Here is a 22,933-nt window from a genome sequence, read left to right on the forward strand (position 1 = left end):
AAAGAGAGGGAGACAGGGAGGGAGAGAGGGAGGGAGACAAAGAGAGGGAGAGAGGGAGGGAAACAGGGGGACAGACAGAGTGAGATAGAGAAAGAGAGAGGGAGGGAGACAAAGAGAGTGAGACAGAGAAAGGGAGAGGTAGGGAGACAGAAAGGGAGAGGGGGGGAGACAGAGAAAGGGAGAGAGAGGGAGGGAGGGAGGCAGAAAGGGAGAGAGACAGAGGGTGACAGGCAGAGGGAGGAGAGTGGCAGAGAGAGACAGAGAGAGGGAGACAAAGGGGGGGAGGGGGAGACAGAGAAAGGGAGAGGGAGGGAGACAGAGAAAGGGAGAGAGACAGAGAGGGAGAGAGACAGGGAGAGGGAGAGAGACAGAGGGTGGCAGACAGAGGGAGGGAGGAGGATGACAGACAGAGGAAGGAGGGCGACAGACAGAGGGAGGAGGGCGACAGACAGAGGGAGGAGGGTGACAGACAGAGCGAGGGAGGGGGGCAACAGAGTGAGGAGGGCGAGAGAGTGAGGGAAGGAGAGAGAGAGCGAGCGAGAGAGAAAGAGACCAAGAGAGAGAGAGAGAGACAGTGAGACAGAGGGAAAAATAGGGAGAGAGGGGAGAGAGAGAGAGAGAGAGAGAGAGAGGAGGGAGAGAGAGAGAGAGAGATAGAGATAGAGAGATAGAGAGAGAGATGTGTATGCTGGGTCTGGTGTCTCAGTGGACGAAGGAGTCCGCTGTAGGGGTCTGTGTTCAACCTCATGGTCAGATTTGTTGTTGCTCTAGCCCCGCCCCCTCCAACACTGACCCCGCCCCCACCGGTGCAGCCCTCAGACACAAACCACACTGTAAATTTGGCCCCAAGAGAAAGTTTGTGAGTACCCATGATGTAGGCCAAACCTAATGCATTTACCAATGTTTGTTTAATTTATTATTCGGTTAATAGGTTCGCCGTCCTTTACAGCTCAGATGTGTCCAGCGCTAGCGCGATAGTTCTCTGTCTAGAGTGCAGTATAATAATGGCTCCTCTTTGATAAAATCTACATATTCGAAAGACCATCAGAATTGATTCCAAGCACCAGTTGACTGTGGAGCGCACGCGTTGGCAATACCAAATCCCCCCAAAGGAAAGGCAGTGCGGACGGAGGAATAAAACCCAAGTTTTCACCAATTTAAACCCTGAGATTCCAAAGTGTCAAAGAAGGTTGAGCCCTTCTTGCGCGATCCACCGGAAACGAAGAGACGAGTTACTTATTTTCGCATAAAACTATTATCAGTTTATTGAAATTTAAAGGGTTTGACAGAACCTGACGCCTGGAGAAGCGGCGCAATGGAGCTGCGGGTGCCACGGAGAGGGGGCGCCACTGACGGCCCTTGGGCTGGGTGCAGGGAGTCTAGTAGAGTCATTGGGATTGAAGAGCACTGGCGGAGCTGTGTGAATCCAGCCTGAAAACGCATCGTATACTGCAGGGGAGGGCAGACGTGCACTGACAGGTGTTGCGCTTCTCGGTACTGGACTAGAAGGGGGTCCTGTAGGCCTGGCCCCAGTATGGGGTCAGATCCTGGGGGTGCCCCTTTGGCCCCGGTACCACAGGTGCTCCGGGCCAGACCGAGGTGCATCGCTAGAGCTGCATGGGGCGTCCAGTTCTGTAAGGTCACAGAGGCTTCAGGTCAGATTGAAGGTGCGCCGGGATTGCTGTGAGTTGGTGCAGATAAACTGCGGGTCACAAGGGTGAGGGCGCTGCGACACTCTGGTAGACCACACTGCTGATTCAAACACCGAAAAGGATTGCAGAACTTGCTTTGTTAATTCACTTATTTCAAATTGGGCACCCTTTACAAGTAAGGGGCTTGTTTGAAGGGATGATGGTTTATTGTCAAGGAGATGAGTCAACCCCTCTTAAAGCCAAAGGCGGTACCTGCCAGTGTCAGCAGACCCGTGGGTAACTTCCAACCTTCAATCTGTGGTAGTTACTTCCGGTGAAGCTTGAGGGACCGCAGCAGAGCCGTGAGCTCAGTGCTGCAAGTTTGATTGATGTACGTCTGCAGAGTCGGCCGGGTGTGGACAGCCGCTGGACTGACGCACACAGGGTGATTTGTGCTCAGGTAGCTGACCTCGGACAGGAGCGTTATAGGAGAGGTTTTGCTGCATTGGAAGAGCTGCATAGGGTCTTGTCGGTAGTTCCGTTCAGTTTTCTAATTGGACTGGATTTCCCAGAACGCCCTTTGCTGTGAGCGCAACACAAGCCTCGCGCAGTGAACTAAATGAACTCCTGGAGCTCCTAAACGCACCTGCTGTGCTGGGTGTGAGGGAGGAGGCGAGGCTCGCGAGCTGACCAACGCCTCCAATTGGATGATGGTTGGGCAGGCGCGCACCATCGGCTAATTGTGAGTTCTGATTGGGGGAGAGGTCGGCGGGGGAGTGCAATCAGCAGAGCTGTGTGCAGGTGCGCACACGGCGGTTCAAGCGAGAGCTGAGGTGATTCCAAAGCGACGTCGGAGAAAACATTGGGTAAATAATGCCCGTGTGTTGTCAGTTTTGGATATGTGGGCAGGGCGCGTGGCTTGTATTTTTTGGGGGTAGATGAGTTCAGAATTGTTGCAGTAGACACAGAGGATAAAAACTTAATTTCTCTATTTTCACCGAAAGTGGGGGCTGGAACGCTCCCCACAAGACCTCTACATGGAGCCCTCTTATACTCTTGGCCTCCTTGAACAAACAGTACTTTAAATGTCAATTATTTAGCGTTCCCGAGAAGTGTTGGCACTGTCTCCCTCCCCCCTCCCCAATGAAATGTTTTGCAGCAGTGCACGTTGCCTTTGTCCGGCGTGACAGCACGTATGAAACATAAATTAAACCAATGGTTATTAAGAGCGGTTTGCCGGCGGTGTAGTTTAACTCGAAAGTATTATTTATTTTTTTACTTTAAGTTGCGTTTTAACCAGAGCGGGGAGGGGGAAGGGGTTGTACCGGCAGCAGTGAGGCAGTATCCATCGGCGCTCCGGCCTATAGATACAGTTCGAGGAGTTATACGGATACTAAGAAGAGAATTGATTATTAACAAATCTAAGAGCCAAGGATGGTGCCATGCAAACCGTGGCCACCTACCTCAGCCTGTGAGTTATCGGACACTGAACCTGGCCATAGACTCGTAGCTATCAGTGGTGCAGTCTGTGCAGTGACACCGGGGCACACTGAACCGTGGTCATTCTGTACTACCCAAAATATGACAGAGGATGTCTTCTCCTTGTTTGCACCAGGGCCCATGGCCCCTTACTATGCCACTGGCTCTAAACCTACGAATATCGGCTATCAGTAGTTTTATCTTATTCGATGAATAGAGGTACACGGCGACTACAACACCCAGAATGCATTACATTGTCTCCTGTCCTGAAATGTCAAGGAAGTAAACTGTCCTTGAGCGGCCGACAAGTGCTTTTAAATTTCCTCAGCTGATTTGGAGCTGTAGCCCTCTGGATTTTAATGTTTTCGGTGCACTGAAGCTGACTACGAGCTTCAGCACACGTGTACTATTCTCTGCACTGTTGCTCTGCGCTAAGGTTCACAGTGCTTGCACTCATGCTGTGACGCTCACTTTTTACTTTCTACTTACCCGCTCCCGACCCCGGTCCGCCCCGGCTGTGTGCCGTTTGTTGCGGAGGGTCCCTGCAAGAGCGCCACTTCCGGTTTCGCGGCACTTCCGCCCTGCCTCCAGACCGCGCAGGTGAGCGGTCTAGTGTTTCACGTCGGCCAGCATAAATGGTCACTTGGAGGAAGCGCAGCGGACGAGCGCCGACTTCGCGCACAAGTCTGCGCCCGTCTGCGGCCGACCGAGGCCCGGGGCCATGCACGCTGTGCAACGTCTTGTCTATTCCTCACAAGCACTCCGTGTCTTATCCCATCATGTCCCCCTTGCCCCCCATGTTATAGCCACTATTCTGGAAAATAACATCCTATCCTCTCCCTTGTCCACAATCCCTCTGCCCCCTTCCCCTCCTATTCCTCCCCCCACCTCCGTAGTTCCTCTGCTGATTCAGTCCAGCCCTAGTGGCAGGGATCCCCTTTCACTACTCTATCTTAATACTCGTTCCCTCCCGAAACATCAATTAGATATATTCCAACTTCTAGAAGGAGGCTCCATTGACATCTTGCTCCTTACGGAAACTTGGTTAAATGCTGACTCTTATCCGGATATCTTGGCCGCCATTCCTGTGGGTTACTATATTCTCCACTCTAATAGAAACCCCGGTAGGTCGGGCGGCGGAGTCGCCGCCATCATCCGCTCTCATTTACAATTCACTACTCTTACTACTCCATCCATAGCTAATTCGTACATTCTTACGCTGAAATTTACCTCTCCTAACTCTTCCTTTATTTGTATATTAGTTTATCGTCCCCCCGTCAATATGCCTCTTTTCCCATCCCTATTTAGTAATATGGTTTCGCAAATAGCCATCAACTCTGCCAGGGTTCTATTTGTAGGCGATTTCAATTATTGGCCATCAGACCCCCAAGAATCCTCTCTCTCTCGTGATTTCACTGACTCATTACTTGGCCTGAATTTTTCCCAACATATCTCGGTTGCCACACACAATAAAGGTCATACTTTAGACCAGATCTGGTCCATTAATTCTGATATTTCCCCTCCCCTGGTTTACCCCTGTTCCTGGTCTGATCATTTCTTTATTTCTTTTTCCCTACACCTATTTTTGTCTACTTGTCATCCGGTCCCTCACAATTTCAGGGCTCGTGACATTTCTTGTCTTCATTCGATCCTTGCTTCCACACTTCCCCCTGACCATTCTGACCTGAACTTACAGGCAACCTCCCTTGATCAGTGGCTGTCCTCGGCATGTGATGCCGTTGCTCCTATTAAAACTGTTAAGTCTAAACGTCCCCACGACGCTCAGCGCTGGTTCACCTCTACACTGAAGGCTGACAAACTTCGCCTGAGACAGGCTGAGCGCCGTTGGCGGCGTAACTATGACCCTTCATCCAAGTCCAGCTATATTGATCTACTAAAAACCTATAAAAAATCGATTATTTTGGCCAAACTTTCCTATTTTTCCCAGAAAGTCTTGACCTCGGCATCCAAGTCCAAAGAAATTTTCTCTATCGTCGCTGAACTCTCCCTCCCTGATCGGGTCACTCCCCAGCCTCTACCCTCACAAACCCTGTGCAATTCCCTTAATTCTTTTTTTTTTTTCCGACAAGATTTCCATGATTAAAAACAATATTCCCTCTACTACTTTGTCTCACGATTCTGTTCTCCCTCCCTTGAACCCTCACTCCTTGCTTGAATTTCCCCCCATTTCTCTGGATACCTTTCTTTCATTACTTCAGGCTGTGCGCTCTGGCTCTCCTAACGATTGCTGTCCTCCATCTATTCTTAGAGATGCCTTTATGGCCTGCCCCGGCCCTCCTCTTGACCTTTTAAATCAGTCACTCTTGTCAGGTTCTGTCCCCAATGCTTTCAAAAGCGCCGTGGTGGTCCCCATTTTAAAAAAACCCGGGCTTGACCCTACCACGTTGGCCAACTATCGACCCATCTCCCTTCTCCCTTACCTGGGAAAGGTTTTGGAGACTTATGTCACCCGCTGCCTTAGTGCTTTTATCGAGGAAACCCACTTTCTCGACGATCGACAGGCTGGTTTTAGACCTGCTCATTCCACCGAGGCAGTGGTGGTGGCAGTTATGGACACGCTGAAACAGGGGGCTGATAAGAACTTAGCCCAGGCCCTTGTACTCTTAGATCTCTCAGCCGCATTTGACACGGTCGACCATGGAATCTTGGTCGACCGTGTCAGAAATGCTGGCATCTCTGGGATGGCCCTGTCATGGGTGGTATCCTTTCTCCAATCCCGCTCTCAATCTGTTCGCCTTTCTTCCTTCTCTGCCCCCTTACTTTCACTCTCTTGTGGTGTTCCCCAGGGTTCCGCTCTGTCCCCGCTCTTGTTCAATCTTTATATGCAGCCCCATCTTGCTTCTCTTCGTCAGTTTTCAGTTACTGCTTTCAATTATGCAGATGATCTGCAGCTTATTTTTCCTATCGACTCCTCTCCCTCCTCTTGTTCCAATTTTCAAAATACTATGCTCTTTATTTATGAGTGGATGAATCTTAGCCAATTAAAGCTTAATCCTAGCAAAACGGAGCTAGTTGTGACTGGTGGCCTTCTCACTCCCTGGTCCTCCAACTTTTGGCCCACCGCTCTTGGCTCCCCTCCTTGTCCAGTGAATACCGTGAAGAGCTTAGGGGTTACCATCTCCAGCGACCTCTCGATGCGGCCACATATCAACACCGTCACTTCGGCCTGTTTTTACCATCTCCGCCGCATCGGGAAGATTCGCAGGTTCCTATCTCAAGAGGCCCTTATTCTTGTTATCCTGGCCCTCATCACCTCCCGTCTAGACTATGCCAACTGTCTATACGTGGGGGTCCCGGCCTGTCATCTCTCCCGACTTCAGCTGGTTCAAAATCAGGCAGCTAGATTAGTCTTTCAGCAGCCTAAACACCAGCATGTCACCCCACTTCTGAAGACTTTACATTGGCTCCCAGTTGCGCAACGGTGTGTTTTCAAAATGGCCTGCACCATCTTTAAATCTCTGTTCATTTGCGCCCCCGCCTTTATCTCTTCTTGTTTGCACGCCTATGTTCCTTCTCGTCACCTTAGATCTTCTGCCCACAATCTCTTGACCACTCCCAGGTTCAACCGCAAGAAACACGGGGGTGCCTGTTTCTCCTTTCTTGCTCCTTCTACCTGGAATTCCCTTCCTCTTTCTATTCGCCTGTCTACTGACTATCTTTGCTTTCGTAATCTCTTGAAAACTCACCTGTTCCGTCTTGCTCACGGTTAGCTGCCCTTGACCTTTTGTACTTCTCCCACCTGGTCTCGAGCGCCAAGAAACCAATTGGTGTATGTGCGCGGTACCAAATCTCTTTTAATAATAATAATAATGAGATGGACGAAGCCCGAATTTCCCTAGTAGCAATGTTATCTAACACCCCTCCCCCACCCCCTTTTCCAAAAACAAAATAAAGGGAAGTATTGGCCCGGTACCCTTGAAAAGTTTCAGACGGGAAGTCACGCCCATATATGTTCAGGGATAGTTAACTGGAGTGACCTCCTGTCTCCCTCGTTAACTACTTTCTCTGGTCCTCATTCGGGCGTTAAAAAGAGCAGGGGGGCGGTGTGAGCGCTGACCCGGTGCATCCATATATTAGGAGCTGCGCGCCTCTGTCCTTACAATGAACGGTGAGACCCTCGCCTGCGTTTTGATGGAAATGTCGCCCTGCAGCTGTGGGGGGCTGCCATCTCTGCGCGCGCGCACCGAGGGACCTAGGCGGGTAGAAGTGAAGTCCAAAGTGCCCTGTCTGTGATGCATTGCACCCCCGACTCATCCATTGGGGCTTTGTGGCTGTGTATGCTAACCCGCAACACACCCGACGACGCCATTTACTTTCCTCGTTTCCAAAGTTCTTGACTTTGTTCTTGGAAGCCCCCCTCCCCGACATTTAGAAATAGACTGCTTAAAACCTTTTTAAATTGACGCGCCTATTTCCACGGTATACTAGTTCACGCCTCTTTTCTTAAGCGTACTGTTTGTAAAGCATGCATTTTCTTTATAAATAACACCGTAAATTGCTATTAAATGTGCAGCTTTTTGCTAATAACACAGTATGTGTCTATTGCTGTACTTTCTACCTCAGTGTCTTTTATTTTATGGTCTGGTTACACTTTTTTTTCTGTTCAAGAAATCACATGATAGAAATGAGGAAAATACAGAGAGGGTCGCTGAGGTGAGAAGTTGCAGACAACACCCACACACAAGCAGCACGTAGCAGCCGGCACACAACCAAAAGGCTCTCGCACCCCTCGGAGTAGGTCTCGCGCCCCTCTCTGAGAATGATTGGCCGACTGTCACAGGGCGGTTCTATGTCAAAGCAGCCTTGTTGTGACGGAATCCGCAGTACCTTGCTATGTAAAGCATCCTCGCCTTCCCAGAAACCACTTCGACCTGGTAGTGTATCACATTTGCCAGGCAAGCATCAAAACTACCCCGAGAGAACGTAAACTGACATCTGTATGTACATAGCGCCCACACTGACCCCAGGGGATGTCTTGGCACTGAATAACTGGTGTTATCCGGATCAATAGTCCTCATTCCATTGAACCTGGGAAAGGTTGACATGAGTTTTATCTGTGACCACGGGGTCCAGTGCAGATTCATGTAAAGGATGCCTCAACTGAGCTACCGTAATTCACAGCACCGCGGCGCCCTCAATATTCGGACTGTATCCATGAAATGTAAATTGTGATGTTATTTCCACAGCTTCTCTTGATCTTATTCTTCTGAATGTTGTATTGTACCTTTGGCCTGTTCTTTTATATACAGTTGTGACATAGCCCTGACGTTTTGTCGTGCCAGCCTGCTCTCCCCCTCTGCAGATTTGTTTTGAATAAATTAACATACATAACGTGGCGTGGAGTCTGGATCTAGTTCATTATTTGATGGCTAGTCACTCCTTTCCCTTTTTGTAATGTAGGGCTTGCCATTGTTTTTTATTATTCGTATTGTTTTCTCGACCTTCCTCTCCCCCCCCCCCTCTCTCGTAGGAACATTTTCACCGTGATTTTTTTTTGTTGTTCCTTGTCTGGGATCTTTTTTTGTTTTTATTTCCTGGGCCAGGTTTTTTTGGAGCCCGTGCACAGTAAATCTGAGCACATGCAAGCCACTGCTGGTACTTGTTTTTATAAAGCCAGAACAGATAATGGCCTTCTGTAATTCTGTTTTGTTGTATTCTATATACAGTTTTAAGATGTAATTCACACTTAATTTAGGCACAACGTGACCAGTATCTTGAAACACTAACTCTAATAATTAATATAACATAATAGAAATACGAGATGGCAGCAGTATTTCATATAGACATGACTGCCCACAACCTGACAATGTGGCTACTGTCCTATAAGTTCATTTTATTGTATAATTTAATGGTTAAATACTTTCCAAAATGTGTGTCTGTTGGCAATTGGTCCACTATTGTAGAAGTAAATTAAACACAGACCTAGAATGGCCTCAGATTTGGCAGAGAAGGGGCTTCGTGCAATGTGACATCCATCTTGAAATTTTATTTCTTCGATTACATAAAAAAATAGCGTACAATTTCAAGATGGCTGTTACCTTTGCTTTGAGATGCAATATGATGCCATCAGGGCTTCAGTAACTGAGGATATGTCGCGTATCAGCAGTTCAGAGGAGACTGAATGCGGCTGCGGGGAGATGCATTGTCAGATATGCTTCACCAGACGAAAGCTGGGCTGGCAGAGCACCTTTAGGCTCACTTCCAAGGGTCCAGGACTGGGGTAGCACTACTAAGGGATAGGACTCACAACAGACAGCCTAGCTACTGGGTTCAAGGTGGGAGGAGCCTCCCGTTCCTGAGGCTCTGTTCCGGAGAACAACCAAATATCCCTTGGAGTGAATCTGGTTGTCCTGGGTTCAAGATGCAGGTCCAGTCCTTTCACTTGGGCAGCAGGGCAACAGAGTAGCAGTACATCTTGCAGAGCAGCACAGCAGTCCTTCCACAGGTCCAGAGGTGTATTGAAGAATTTGATAGTGGGAATTATTTTATACCAGGCGCCCACATTGAAGTAGGGGGAAGGATCTGGAGGTTTCCAGCCAGGAGGAGTCTGTAGCTTCCTCCTTCCCAGTCCTGGCTCCAACTTGTCTGGGGACACAAAAGACAGACAAGCTGGAGCCAGGACTGGGGAGGAGGAAGCTACAGACTCCTCCTGGCTGGAAACCTCCTGCTCCCAATTGAAAGCTATTACTTATTAAATTTCTCCAGTATTAGGGTGTCTTTCATAGATTCACATGCTTGAATATTCCCCGTCGTCGAAGTGGGAGCCCCACGGTAAATAAAATAGCAATAAAATTGCAAAAAAATATGTATGTAAAACATAACACATAGATACACAATCCAGAAATGCTTGTAAGTACCAGGTTAGTATTCATACATAGGAATACATGGAGAGAGAGAACTTTTGTAATATATCCATGTCATTGTGTTAGTCCAAACTACAGCCAATCAGGTACAAGCACCCCTCCAGAACCTTCTCCTCAGAGGCTTAGGCCCTCAGATTTTCTACCGCACGTCGTGTGAAGGGAGTCTCCCTGAGCTCTGCTCAGTTTTCTACTTTCTTCTGGTTTTCCAGTGTTTTCTACAATGTCTTCAAGTAAGAAGTCTTTGTTTAGACCTTGTTCTTCTTGTGGGAAGTTGAGACTTTACTCTGAGGACCCCCACAAGAAGTGTATTTACTGCCTCTATCCTGACCATGAGGTAGGCAAATGTAAGATTTGCAGGACTTTTTCCACCAAAACCCTAAAAGATAGGGATGGTCATCTCCTCCTTTGGTTAAAAGACTGAAAGACAAGGATTCAGCTCTTTCTGATGCAGAAAGCCTGGTGTCGGGTACTTCTAAAGCCGCCTCAAAGCGTAGCAGTGTGCAGGATTTACCTTCTCCCTTCTTGAAGAAGAAAAAACTTTCACTCTTGAAGTCTCCTGTGGTGTCTCCACCTCCTCCTGCTATGCCTACGCCCCCGAGATCTGACTATCAGGTGTCTACGGCTTCTTCTAAGCATGTTTCTACCACAAAACATGCAAAATCATCGACGGGAGCGTCGATGGTCGTCCCGATGATGAGATCTGCCGTCTCCAGCTCGTCGACGACAACAGTGACGACGACTTCGGCTTCTGGTTTGTCGATGTCGTCTGCGTCGACATAGTCTGTGTCGACGTAGGTATACCTCAGTTTTAAGACTGTCTCGTCGACGATCCCTGTTGCCTCGACGTCGAAGAAGGGTCTCTCGTCGTCAGGATCTTCGTTGACGAGGGTTGTGAAGACTGCCTCCTCGTCCTCGGCTGCTCCGTCGACGGCCTCATCTACGGTGACTCCGTAGACGGTGGCTCTGTCGACGTCTGTACTGTCGATGGTGGTTCCATCAGCCTTCACATCCTTGCCTCTGGTGCCGCTTCCTTCATCCGGGTCTGGTTCGTCCTCCGTTGACCCTATACATCAACGTCGCCAGGTGCCTTTGGAACAGCTTGCAATTCCAGGTGACGCGCAGCCCCAGTTACCCCTGTTTGCGACAGGTTCTACACAGGACTCTGGTTCTGAGGAAAACGAGGATCACTTTCGGGCAGAACAAACCCTTCTGAACTGGTCATAAAGTGTCAAGACTATGGGGATGATCACGGAGGATTCATATTTCCAGGAGGAGGAGCCTTCCACTCAGGTTCCTACTGCTACACTTCCCCTCATTTCCAATCTCCAGTATATGTTGAAGGATTACAACAGGCGTTTTCCGCCATCTTGCCATAGCTCTCCTCTGCCTACGGCACCTGTACCTGCACCGGCTCCGGCTGCTGTTACGCTGCCGAAACCGGCACCACCATCTGCCCCGGCTACGGCCTCTATTCAGATCCACGTTACGGTGTACGAAGATGATGATGATAATCTTCAGCCAGACAGAGAGGATGGCGAGCTTCAGGATGACGATGATGTTGATGATGATATGCAAGATTGGGACGATTATCAGATTCAGACACCGTCCCCACCTCCTGCAACTCCTGGGGCTTCCCCTCCTGTTGACATCGCAAGCTTTCAGCAGCTCATGGACAGAGCGGCGCTCCGCTTTAAACTTCCTATGGTCCAAAGGGAAGAAGACTGCTTTCTGTATGACTATAAAAGTCAACCTTTCAAACAAGTTTGGACAGTCCCCATCATCGACTTCATTTGGAATGAGGACGTCAAGTTGATGCAAACGCCAAATTCCATCCCGGCACAACTACCTCGTTTGGAGAAAAAGTATAAGGCGCCCCAGGGTTCTCCAGCTTGCTTGGTGGCGCAGCCTAAGCCGGATTCCGTGGTCACCCAGGCCTCCCAGCGCCGTTCCAGAAACCCATCTTCCCCGATCACGGCTCCTTCTGATTTTGAAGGTCGTCGCCTCGATGCTATCGGGCGAAAATTTTCAACTATGGCTTCCACTACTGTAAGGGCCGCTAATGCTCAAGCCATACTGGGACACTACGACCGTCAGATGTGGTCCGACATGTCTGCCTTTGTTGCCATCATTCCTGAGTCCTCCAGGGCAGAGGCTCTAAAGATTCTTCAGGAGGGGGAGAGAGCATGTGAAGAGATCATAGACTGCTCTGTAGATATCTCCTGCACTAGCTTCCGTCAGCTCGCGGGGGCAGCTGTTCTGCGACGTCCGGGTTGGCTTTGTTCTACCTCTTTTAGCCAGGAGGTTCAGGCAAAAATTCTTGATATGCCTTATGACGGCAAGTCACTCTTAGGTCAACATGTCGATGAGGCACTGCCGACGATGAAGAAGGATACGGAAACTGCTAGTTCCTTGGGCACTTTGCAGTTCCGCAAACAGCCCTTTCGTGGTGCGTGCGGACATTGCACCACCTCTTCTTCTTTCCGTGGCGGATCTAATCCGTACCGCTCCTACGGCCTGGGAAATCAGCGGTATCCCAACCAGCCACAGCAGACCTCTCGTCAGCTATCTTCAAAATCGTACAGAGGAAAATTTTCCTATAGAGGCTCCGCTTCCAAAAGGCAATGACTTGCCTTCACCGCACAAGGTTGAAGGTCGAATCTCCTGGTTCTTTCTCAATGGTCCTCAATCACCTTGGACCGTTGGGTGCTGGACATTGTATCGAAGGCTCATGCCTTGCAGTTTGTAAAGTTTCCTCCTCACACTCCTCCGACTGGTCCACCTCCAGCACACCTCAAAGAACTCTTCCAGCAGATTCGTATCATGATTCAAAAAGGTGCCATCGAAGTGGTTCCCAAGTGGCAGAAAGGGATGGGATTTTATTCCTGATTTTTCCTCATCCTCAAAAAGACAAGCAACTGGCGTCCAATCCTCGATTTACGGGCACTGAACAAATACCTAAAGTGCCAGTCCTTCTGCATGCTCACGCTGGTGGAGATCCTACGTCTTCTCTGCAAGGACGACTTCATGACCTCGATCGACCTCCAGGATGCTTATTTCCATGTGCCAATTCTTCCTCGACACCGTAAGTACTTGCGCTTCCGGGGGGGGCGGAGAGACTTTCAATTCAGGGTGCTGCCTTTTGGCCTGCGCTCCGCCTCTTGTGTCTTCACAAAGGTCTTGGCTCCAGTGGTGGCTTACCTACGTCTACAGGGCGTTCACATTTTTCCATACCTAGACGATTGTCTCAAGTTGCAGTCTCGCAGCCAGCTGTCTCGAGACACTCAACTCTGTCCGACCTTATTTCACTCACTCGGTTTTTCCATCAATACCAAGAAGTCTCAGGTAGACCCATCTCCCTGCAGGACCTTTCTAGGCGCCACTCTGGATACGTCACTAGCCAAAGCATTCGTGTCTCATGAGCGTCCGCTGCGGATTCTACGCTTGGTGGCTCTAATTTGTTCAAAAGAGTCCATTTCCGTTCGTATATTGAAGTCGTTTCTGGGGATGGAGTCCTCGTGCATCTCTCTGTTACCAAATTTGTAGGCTCAAGAGACGCCCCATTCAGGAAGAATTGGACCTTTAGTGGCGTCAGGTCACAGGCTCTTTCAACAATCTGGTCCTTGTGACCGCTCGGATGAGGTCGGCTCTCCAGTGATGGGCGCAGTCGTCCAACGTGGCTGCCAGGACTTCTTTCCTCACCACCGCTCCGGAACTCATTCTGACGACGGATGCCTCCTTGGAATGTTGGGACGCACACCTTCAAGGGCTGTCAATAAAAGGCAAGTGGACTCAGTCTCAACGCTCCTGGCACATCAACAGGCTGGAGTTAATGGCCATCTTCCTGTGTTTAAAATAGGGGTTAAAATGATCCAGGGTGCTATAGGCCCATATCTTTAATATATTCAGCGGTCAAGATATTGGGGAGCAAGTTCACTAGTCCAGGAAGTGCTCTGTACATCCTGCTTTCATGGACTTCATTGGTACGTTTGATTGTGTTAATCATGACAAATTGTGGACTATGCTGGGAGAAGTGGGTGTGGGGCCACCTTTTTGGTTCTTTTATTACGTAGGCTACATCTGGAAACTATAGTTAAGATTGGACATGGATCTCAGAGTTACGGCGCTTCGGTAGACATAGAAGGTCTATACCGAAACGTGTCTGTTTGTTTTGTGCTAGTTTACGGTAAATAAAATCTGGTGAACAGCCCCTGCGAGTGCTCCTTTCTTCCTGACTGAAGTCTTTTGGGAGGAGAGTGGCGCTGTGTGTGTGTGTGTGTGTGTGTGTGTATGTATGTGTATGTGTATATATGTATGTATATATATATATATATATATATATATATATATATATATATATATATATATATATATTCGAAACTCCTGAAGTTGAGAAAATCCATGGACAACAGGTACAGCCCACTCGAGTGCAGGGTAAGGTGAGAAGTGCTTTATTCCTCCATTCCTGGCAGCATGACTCGTTTCGACCGGTGGGAACCTGCTCTTGATCACATGATGCATACAGAAACCAGCGAGTTTAAGTGCAAAAAGTCTACACACCCTCCTCCCAGCTAAGCATGGACAATAAAGACATACTATCCCTAGTGAAGACCCCTCAAGTCCAGTTAAAGCTCCCATCAGCAATGATAAAAGGTGTAACGTCAATGAATAGGCAATTTACAAATAAATATTCAATATAATATATACTAATAGTAAAAGCTATAATCATAAACAGTAATCCAGGTCAAGTGTCTGAATTAAATCAAACCTAGAGGGGAAAATGTATTTGCTATATATAAAGTCTACAAATACATGCTGAAGAGAGGGAAATGTGCAAACAATAACGTGCAAAAGTGCAATTAAAATCAATTGTTGAGTCCAAGATAGATACCCTCAAATATCATAATAGCAGATGCCTGAACCATCAATAAAGTGCAAGTGCTTAATGAAAATCAATATACATAATCAAAAGATTAAAGTAGAACCCCGGTTAATAAATGGTGCAAACAAAAGGAGTTGCCAACATATGAAAAAACAATGAGTTTATGTATAAATACATAAATGAAATGCCCAGTGTTCTCGCATCAAAAAGGGCTCAAATCTCCATTTGTATATATAAAGTGCCACAAGCCAATTTTTGCCCAATAAATAGCCATCAGGACCTCTTACCTTATCTCCACCAGATAAAAAAAATAGTAAAACTAGAATCACTAGAAAAACGAGTTAAAATCTGATGAGAACATGGATAAAAAGGACACAGATAAAATTCATTAGTACAAAAACGGAGCTTAAAATTCATTAATGGATAGCAGCAATTTCAAGTGGAACTATAGAACAAATTACGTAAGTTAGTTTTAAGGGAGCAAGCCTGCCCCCAAAGAAAAAGAATGTAGTTACAGAAATCCGATTACTAAATATAAATATTAGATAAATATACATAAAAAGTTATATAATTCTTTCCCTGTGTTAAGACCATTCGGAATCTTGGTATCAAGAAGTAGAATGTAATGGCTCTCCAATTTTCTAAGGTTACGCTCCCTATCCCCACCCCTCTTAGAACTTTGGACTGCATCAGTAACAAAATAAAACCAATCCTTGAGATTATTCTGATGCACTAATCTAAAATGACGCACCACAGGGTAGCTGGGATCGGAGTTAACAATTGCTCTCAGATGTTGCAAGATGCGGTTGTTAACTTGGAGCTTAGTGCTCCCAATGTAGATTGCAAGTACACTTTAAAACATAAACAGCATAATCTGTTTTACAGGTGAACATACCTTTTATTCTTAATAACATCTTGACAAAAAGCATCATTGTACTCCCTAGTGTTAATTCCAAACTTACAGGCTCTGCAGGAACTGCATTTAAAAAAAGCCTGTTTTGAAGATTTAACTACTCCGGACTGGTCTTAACCAGAACATCCCTCTTAGAGGGTGCCCTCCTGAAAGTGATGCAGGGGACCTCGCTCAATAGTGGTGCCAAGGTAATATCCGTCTTCAGGATAGGCCAGTTAGACTTGAGAATATTATTATTAATCTTTTTCTCATAACTACTATAGGTAGTAATTAATCTAACAGTCATATCCTCTTTAGGCACCACATCACCCTATATATTACTGAACCACTGCTTAAGTTAAATTACTATTATTTCTCCAGTATTAGAGGTGTCTTTCATAGATTCACATGCTTGAATATTCCCCGTCGTCGAAGTGGGAGTCCCAAGGTAAATAAAATGGCAATAATATATATATATATATATATATATATATATATATATATATATATATATATGAAACATAATAAAAGAATAGGAAATACAACTGAAAACCTCCACAATGATTCCTACATAGGAATGCATGGTAAAGAGAAAAACTACTTGTAACACGTTAGTGTCATTATGTTAGTCCAAATTACAGCCAATCGGGCGCCAGCACCCTCTAGAACCTTCTCCTCAGTAGCTCAAGCCCTCAGATTTTCTACCGCACGTCGTGTGAAGGGAGTCTCCCTGAGCTCTGCTCAGTTCTTCACCTCAAATCTACTACTTCCAGTTTATTAAACATGTCAAGTAAGAAGTCTTTATTCAGACCTTGCTCTTCTTGTGGGAAGCTGCGCCTTTTTGAGAAGGACCCCCACCAGAAGTGTATCTATTGTTTATACCCGGATCATGAGGCTGGCAGCTGCAAGTTCTGTAGAACTTTTTCTACTAAGACTCTCAAGGACAGAGAAGGCCGTCTTCTCCTTTGGCTTCAACGTCTAAAGGACAAGGATTCTGCCCTGTCAGATGCTGAAAGTTTTCAATCTGGTCCTTCTTCAGCAGCCTCTAAGCGTGGTAGTGTACAGGATTTGCCATCTCCTTTCCTCAAAAAGAAGAAATTGGCCCTGCCTCTGGCTTCTGTGGTGTCTCCTACCACTACGCCCACGAGACCTGGCTCTCGGGCGTCTTCTACTGCCTCTCGGGGTGTTTCCATGCCTCTTAGAGTTCCGTCGTCGACGGGAGCGTCTACGAGCGTTCCGACGACGAGAACCGCTATGTCTGCTTCATCGACAACGACGCTGACGACGACATCAGCCTTTACTTCGTCGACGATGGTCTCGTCGACAGCCTTCACGTCGACGAGAGTTTCATTGCCAACTAAGCCTGTCCCGTCGACGATTCCCATCACCTTGTCGACGAAGAAGAAAGAATCCTCGTCGACGAAAGTCTCAAAGAAATCTTCATCATCGATGGCTCTGTCGACCAAGGTCTCATCGACGAAGACTCCGTCAACCAAAGCCCGTTGACGAGGACTCAGTCTACGGAGGTTCTGCCTGCGTCGACGACTGCACCGTCTGCGACTGTACCGTCGACGGTTTCGTCTACGATGGATCGCCCGTCGACAATGGCCCTGACGACGACTACGTCGACGGCCATACCGTCGACGATGAGTTCTTCAAAATTATCTTCAACAGCCAAATCAGCTCCGTCCACGATAGCGTCGACGGTGGCATCGGCTTCCTTTGCCTCATTGCCATTAGTGCCTTTGAAGACTTCAGGATCACCTACTGCTACATCCCATCATCGCAATAAGGCTCCGTGCCAACAGATCTCTGCTCCAGAGCCGCAACCACCTTCTCCAATGTTTGCCACTACCTCTGAGCATGACACTGACTCAGAAAATCTAAAGGTGACATGTTTGGGGCAGCCCGTAGTCCCTCTGATTTGATTATCAAATGTCACGAGTCTGACACTGACGATGATGGCGGAGACCAAGACTCTCACCAGGAGGAACAACTGGTCCAGGTGCCTATGGCTACGATACCATTAACCTTGATCTCCAACATATGCTGGATGATTATAACCGTCGTTTCCCAGCCACGCCGCAAGATGCTCCTGTGCCATCTCCTGCTGCCGTTGTGTTGCCTCCACCGTCTCTTCCGCCAACGTTACCACCCACAACGTCGTCTCAGGTTCAGACGTCAATCAGAATCCATACTACGGTTTATCCGCAGGATGCAGATGATGAGGCAGTCCCAGAACGTGAGGATGGAGAGGCCCTTGACAATTCGGACGATGATGCAGGCGACCAGGATATGGTGGAATGGGACGATTACAGAGCGCAGACGCCCTCTCCACAGCCAGGAAACTCTGGCAAATCACCTCCTGTAGATATCGCCAGTTTTCATCTACTAATGGATAAAGCGGCTCAGCGTTTCAAGCTACCTAGGTCACAACATGAGGAGGACTGTCTCCTCTATAATTTTAAAGACAAGCCTTATAAGCAGGTCCACACGATTCCAATCATCGACTTTGTGTGGAAAGAGGGGATAAAACTCATGCAAGCTCCAAATTCGTTGCCTGCTCAAATACCGCACCTTGAGAAAAAATACAAGGCACCAACTGGTTCTCCGGCTTGCTTGATTTCTCACCCTAAACCGGACTCAGTAGTCACTCAAGCTGCACAGCGTCGAGCCCGGAACCCAGCGTCTCCAATCACCGCACCTCCAGATAAAGAGGGTCGACGCCTAGACGCTATTGGCCGCAAGTTTTCAACCCTGGCTACCACTTCTGTCCGAGTGGCCAATGCCTTGGCCATTTTGGGACGCTATGACCGGCAGATGTGGTCGGACAGGATGTATGACGTTACAACGCATACTTTTACAACGCCTACCTTTACAACGCGGTTTTTACCACGCATACCATTACAACGCATAGCGCTTTGGGGTGCTGGATAGTGAATAGTTTAATTTACTATTCCAACTCCAGTCCCCGTGGATAGTAGGGAAGGTTATTGGATAGTAAATTAACCTATTCCCTATCCTAGAGCGCCCCCCAGAGCAATGCGTTGTAATAGTTTGCGTGGTAAAAGTTGCGTTGTAAAGGTTACATACCGGTCGGACATATCTGCTTTGATGGATCTCATACCTGATGCTTCCAGGGCGGACGCTCAGCAGATTCTTCATGATGGGCAGAGAGCGTCGGAGGAAATGATCGACTGTGCAGTCGATATTGCTAATACAGGGTTCCATCTGCTTGCAAGTGCAGCTGCCCTACGACGCCAGGGTTGGTTAAAATCCACCACCTTCCGGCAGGAAGTCCAATCCAAGATACTCGATATGCCGTATGATGGTGAGTCGCTCTTCGGATCTCACATGGATGACGTCCTGGAGTCCATTAAGAAGGACACCGATACGTTTAAGTCTTTGGGCACGTTGCAATTACGGAAGCAGTCCTTTCGAGGTGCACGCGGACGCGGCACTTCTACCAATTTTCGAGGAGGGCAACAGTACCGCTCCTACAATCAGGGCAACCAACGTTACGCTTTCACTCAGCAGAATCATCAGCAGCCCTCCAGACCCTATAGGGGAAAGTCCTCCTATCGCGGATCCACTCCTAAGCGCCAATGACTTTTGTCATCCCCAAACTGTTGGAGGTCGAATCTCTGTTTTATTCTCAGTGGTCCTCCATTACCTCGGACCGCTGGGTTTTGGACATTGTACGGCGGGGTCACACCTTAGAGTTCATAGAGATTCCTCCTCGTACCCCACCTTTTGGCCCGCCTCCTCTATACCTCGAGGAGCTTTACCATCAAGTCCGTCTTCTTGTTTTAAAGGGTGCAGTCGAAGTGGTCCCGAAACATCAAAGGGGAGAGGGGTTTTACTCTCGATTCTTCCTCATACTCAAGAAGACCGGAGATTGGTGACCCATTCTGGATTTGAGGGCTCTCAACCAATTCCTAAAGTGCCAATCCTTCCGCATGCTGACATTGCTGGAAATCCTGCGTCTTCTATCCAGCGAGGATTTTATGACCACCGTAGACCTTCAAGACGCGTACTTTCATGTCCCAATTATCCAACAACATCGTCAGTACCTGCGTTTCAAGGTGGGACAAATGCACTATCAGTTCAAGGTCTTGCCCTTCGGGCTGCGATCAGCTCCTTGTGTGTTCACGAAGGTACTGGCCCCTGTGGTGGCTCACCTGCATCTCCAAGGAGTTCAAATCTTTCCATATTTGGACGATTGTCTCCTCAAGTCTCAATCCCACCATCAACTATGTCAGGACACCCGTCTTTGCCAACAAGTGTTTCAGTCACTGGGGTTGACCATCAACGTCAAAGTCACAGTTTGTGCCTCTGCAAACCAGAAATTTCTTAGGAGCGATCTTAGACACAAAACTTTCAAAAGCGTTCGTCTCGCACGAACGGTGACAGAAGATCCTTCCTCTAGTCTCCCTCATTCGAAAAAGACAGTCCGTTTCTGTTCGGACGTTAAAGTCATTCTTGGGGATGGCATCATCTTATATCGCATTGATCCCAAATTGCAGATTGCGAACCCGTCCCATCCAAGAGGAACTGGACTTACAGTGGCGTCAGGTCTCCGGGTCCTTCAACGACCTAGTTGCTGTCACAGCCCGCATGAGAAAGAGCTTGCTTTGGTGGGCGCAGCCCACCAATCTGGAGACGGGAACGTCGTTCCTCGTTCACACACCAGATCTCACGCTCACGACGGACGCCTCTCTGGAGGGGTGGGGCGCTCATCTCCAAGGCCTATCCATCAAAGGAAAGTGGACTCCGCCCCAACGCACGTGGCATATCAACAGGCTGGAATTGATGGCGATCTTCCTAGCGCTCAAGTCATTCCTTCCTGTAGTTCACGGAGAGTCAGTGCTTATCCAAACGGACAATACCACCAGCATGCACTACGTGAACAAACAGGGAGGGACCAAGTCTCCTCATCTGTCTCGCTTAGCCCAGTCGATCTGGGATTGGGCTCTCCGTCATCAGATCACCTTTACAGCTGTCCATCTGCCGTGCGTGTCCAACATCCTGGCGGACTCTCTGAGCAGGTCCACTTCCTCAACACACGAATGGGAACTGCACCAGCCGACTCTGGATTTTGTGTTCCGCCGATGAGGTCGCCCACCTCTAGACCTCCTTTGCGACACCAGAGAATCGAAAATGCCCGTCTTACGCAAGTTGGCATCCCCACCCCGGGTCGTGCGGGAATGCCCTTTTGATCAATTGGTGCGATCTATTCGCTTACGCTTTTCCGCCGATCCCATTAGTAACGCGGGTGCTGTGGAAAATGCGGAGACAGCCCTGCCACATCCTATTGATCGCACCTCGTTGGCCCAGACAGGCATGGTTTTCGGAATTACTTCTGTTCTCCCAGTGCAAGCCCATTCCTCTGCGTCCACGTCCAGACCTCCTAACGAAGGACAGGGGCCAAGTGTGCCATCCGGACCCCTCCACGCTACAATTGTCGGCATGGAACCTGAGCACCTTGAATTCGCAGATTTGAACATCTCTCAGGAATGCAGGGACATCATTGCTCATGCTAGGGCTCAGTCTACCATCAAAACTTACAAACTCAAGTGGAAGAGGTTCTGTCATTGGTGCGTGGCAGCGAATGTCCACCCCATCCATTCCACTCTGGAACAGCTTCTTCCGTTCTTCTTAAGTCTTGCTCAGTCAGGGCTTTCACATGCTACCTTGAGGGGTTTCCTAGCTGCAATCTCTCGTTTTCGACACGATGGCTCTTCTTCCCTCTGTTCGTCCAGAATCATATGTCAATTCTTCAAAGGGCTTTTCCGAAAATTCCCACCTGTTCGGCGCCCTCCTCCATCTTGACACCTCAATGTTGTCCTCTCTCAACTTATGAAGTCACCATTTGAGCCTATCGACAAGGCTGATATCAAATTCCTCAACTGGAAGTTTGCGCTGCTTTTGGCATTGACTTCTTCTCGTCGCGTGAGCGACCTTCACGCTTTTACTGTCCAGCCGCCTTATCTCCAGTTCAAAACTAACGGAGTGGCGCTCCGCACCAACCCTTCTTTCCTACCTAAAGTGCCTACGGATTTTCATCTAAATGACCCTGTGTTCCTAAGAACTTTCTTTCCGGACCCAAGGTCTCCGGCGGAGCAGCGCTTGCATTCTTTGGACATCAAAAGATGCCTTAAATTTTACATTGCCAGAACTGCCTCCTTCCGCAAGTCCGATCAACTGTTCATTGCTTACGGACGACCGCGTAAGGGGCATCCAGTTTCCAAACCTACCATTGCCCGTTGGCTTACTTCAGCCATTACCTTCTGTCATCTACAAGCTGGCAAACCATTGCAGTCTTCAGTGAGGGCTCATTCTACGAGGGCGATGTCTTCATCCATCGCCTTGTTTGCTGGGGTGCCACTTCATCAGATCTGCCGTGCAGCGACTTGGTCCAGCAGGCACACCTTCACCAAACACTACTGTTTGGATGCCATCAATGAAGCGGATACCGCAGTGGGACAGGCAGTGCTTCGTCATCTTTTTCAATAAGGTGAGCCTCTGCTCCCCCCTCCTTGGTGTTTTTGCTGTGATTGCTACTGATGTTTTACATGACTGTATTATTATTACTGTCTTGGCTTTTTCCATATGTGCCTGGCAATCTCAGCTTTCGGAGGTTACTGCTTTCTATTCTATTCAAGCATGTGAATCTATGAGAGACACCCCTAATACTGGAGAAGAACAATTGTTACTTACCTGTAAACAGGTGGTTCTCCAGTATTGGTGTCTTTCATAGATTCACATGCGACCCACCCTCCTCCCCTCAGAGGCTCTCTGCTCCTCATGCACTCTTGGTCATTTTGGTGCTACGAAAATCCGAGGGCTTGAGCTTCTGAGAAGGTTCTAGAGGGTGCTGGCGCCTGATTGGCTGTAATTTGGACTAACATAATGACACTAACGTGTAACAAGTAGTTTTCCTCTTTACCATGCATTCCTATGTAGGAATCATTTTGGAGGTTTTCAGTTGTATTTCCTCTTCTTTTATTATGTATTATGTTTCATATATATATATATATATATATATATATATATATATATATATATATATATATATATATATATATATATATATATATATATATATATTACCTACTGGCGGTCGCCAGTAGGTATATATAGTTAGGATTTTTTCCCTATGGGTTTT

At 48.0% G+C, this 22,933-nt stretch overlaps 1 long non-coding RNA gene across 1 annotated transcript in view; it reads left to right on the top strand.

The window, feature by feature from the left end:
* The first annotated feature begins 2,388 nt into the window (after window positions 1-2,388).
* LOC144799367 (uncharacterized) overlaps window positions 2,389-22,933 on the top strand; it is a 30,901-nt gene continuing 10,356 nt past the window's right edge. The window contains exon 1 of the long non-coding RNA XR_013603798.1: window positions 2,389-2,497. This is a non-coding gene — a long non-coding RNA (uncharacterized LOC144799367). The remainder of the gene's footprint in view (window positions 2,498-22,933) is intronic.

This window comes from Lissotriton helveticus, chromosome 12 (assembly GCF_964261635.1).
Source record: "Lissotriton helveticus chromosome 12, aLisHel1.1, whole genome shotgun sequence".
In the NCBI taxonomy this organism is placed as follows: Eukaryota; Metazoa; Chordata; class Amphibia; order Caudata; family Salamandridae; genus Lissotriton; species Lissotriton helveticus.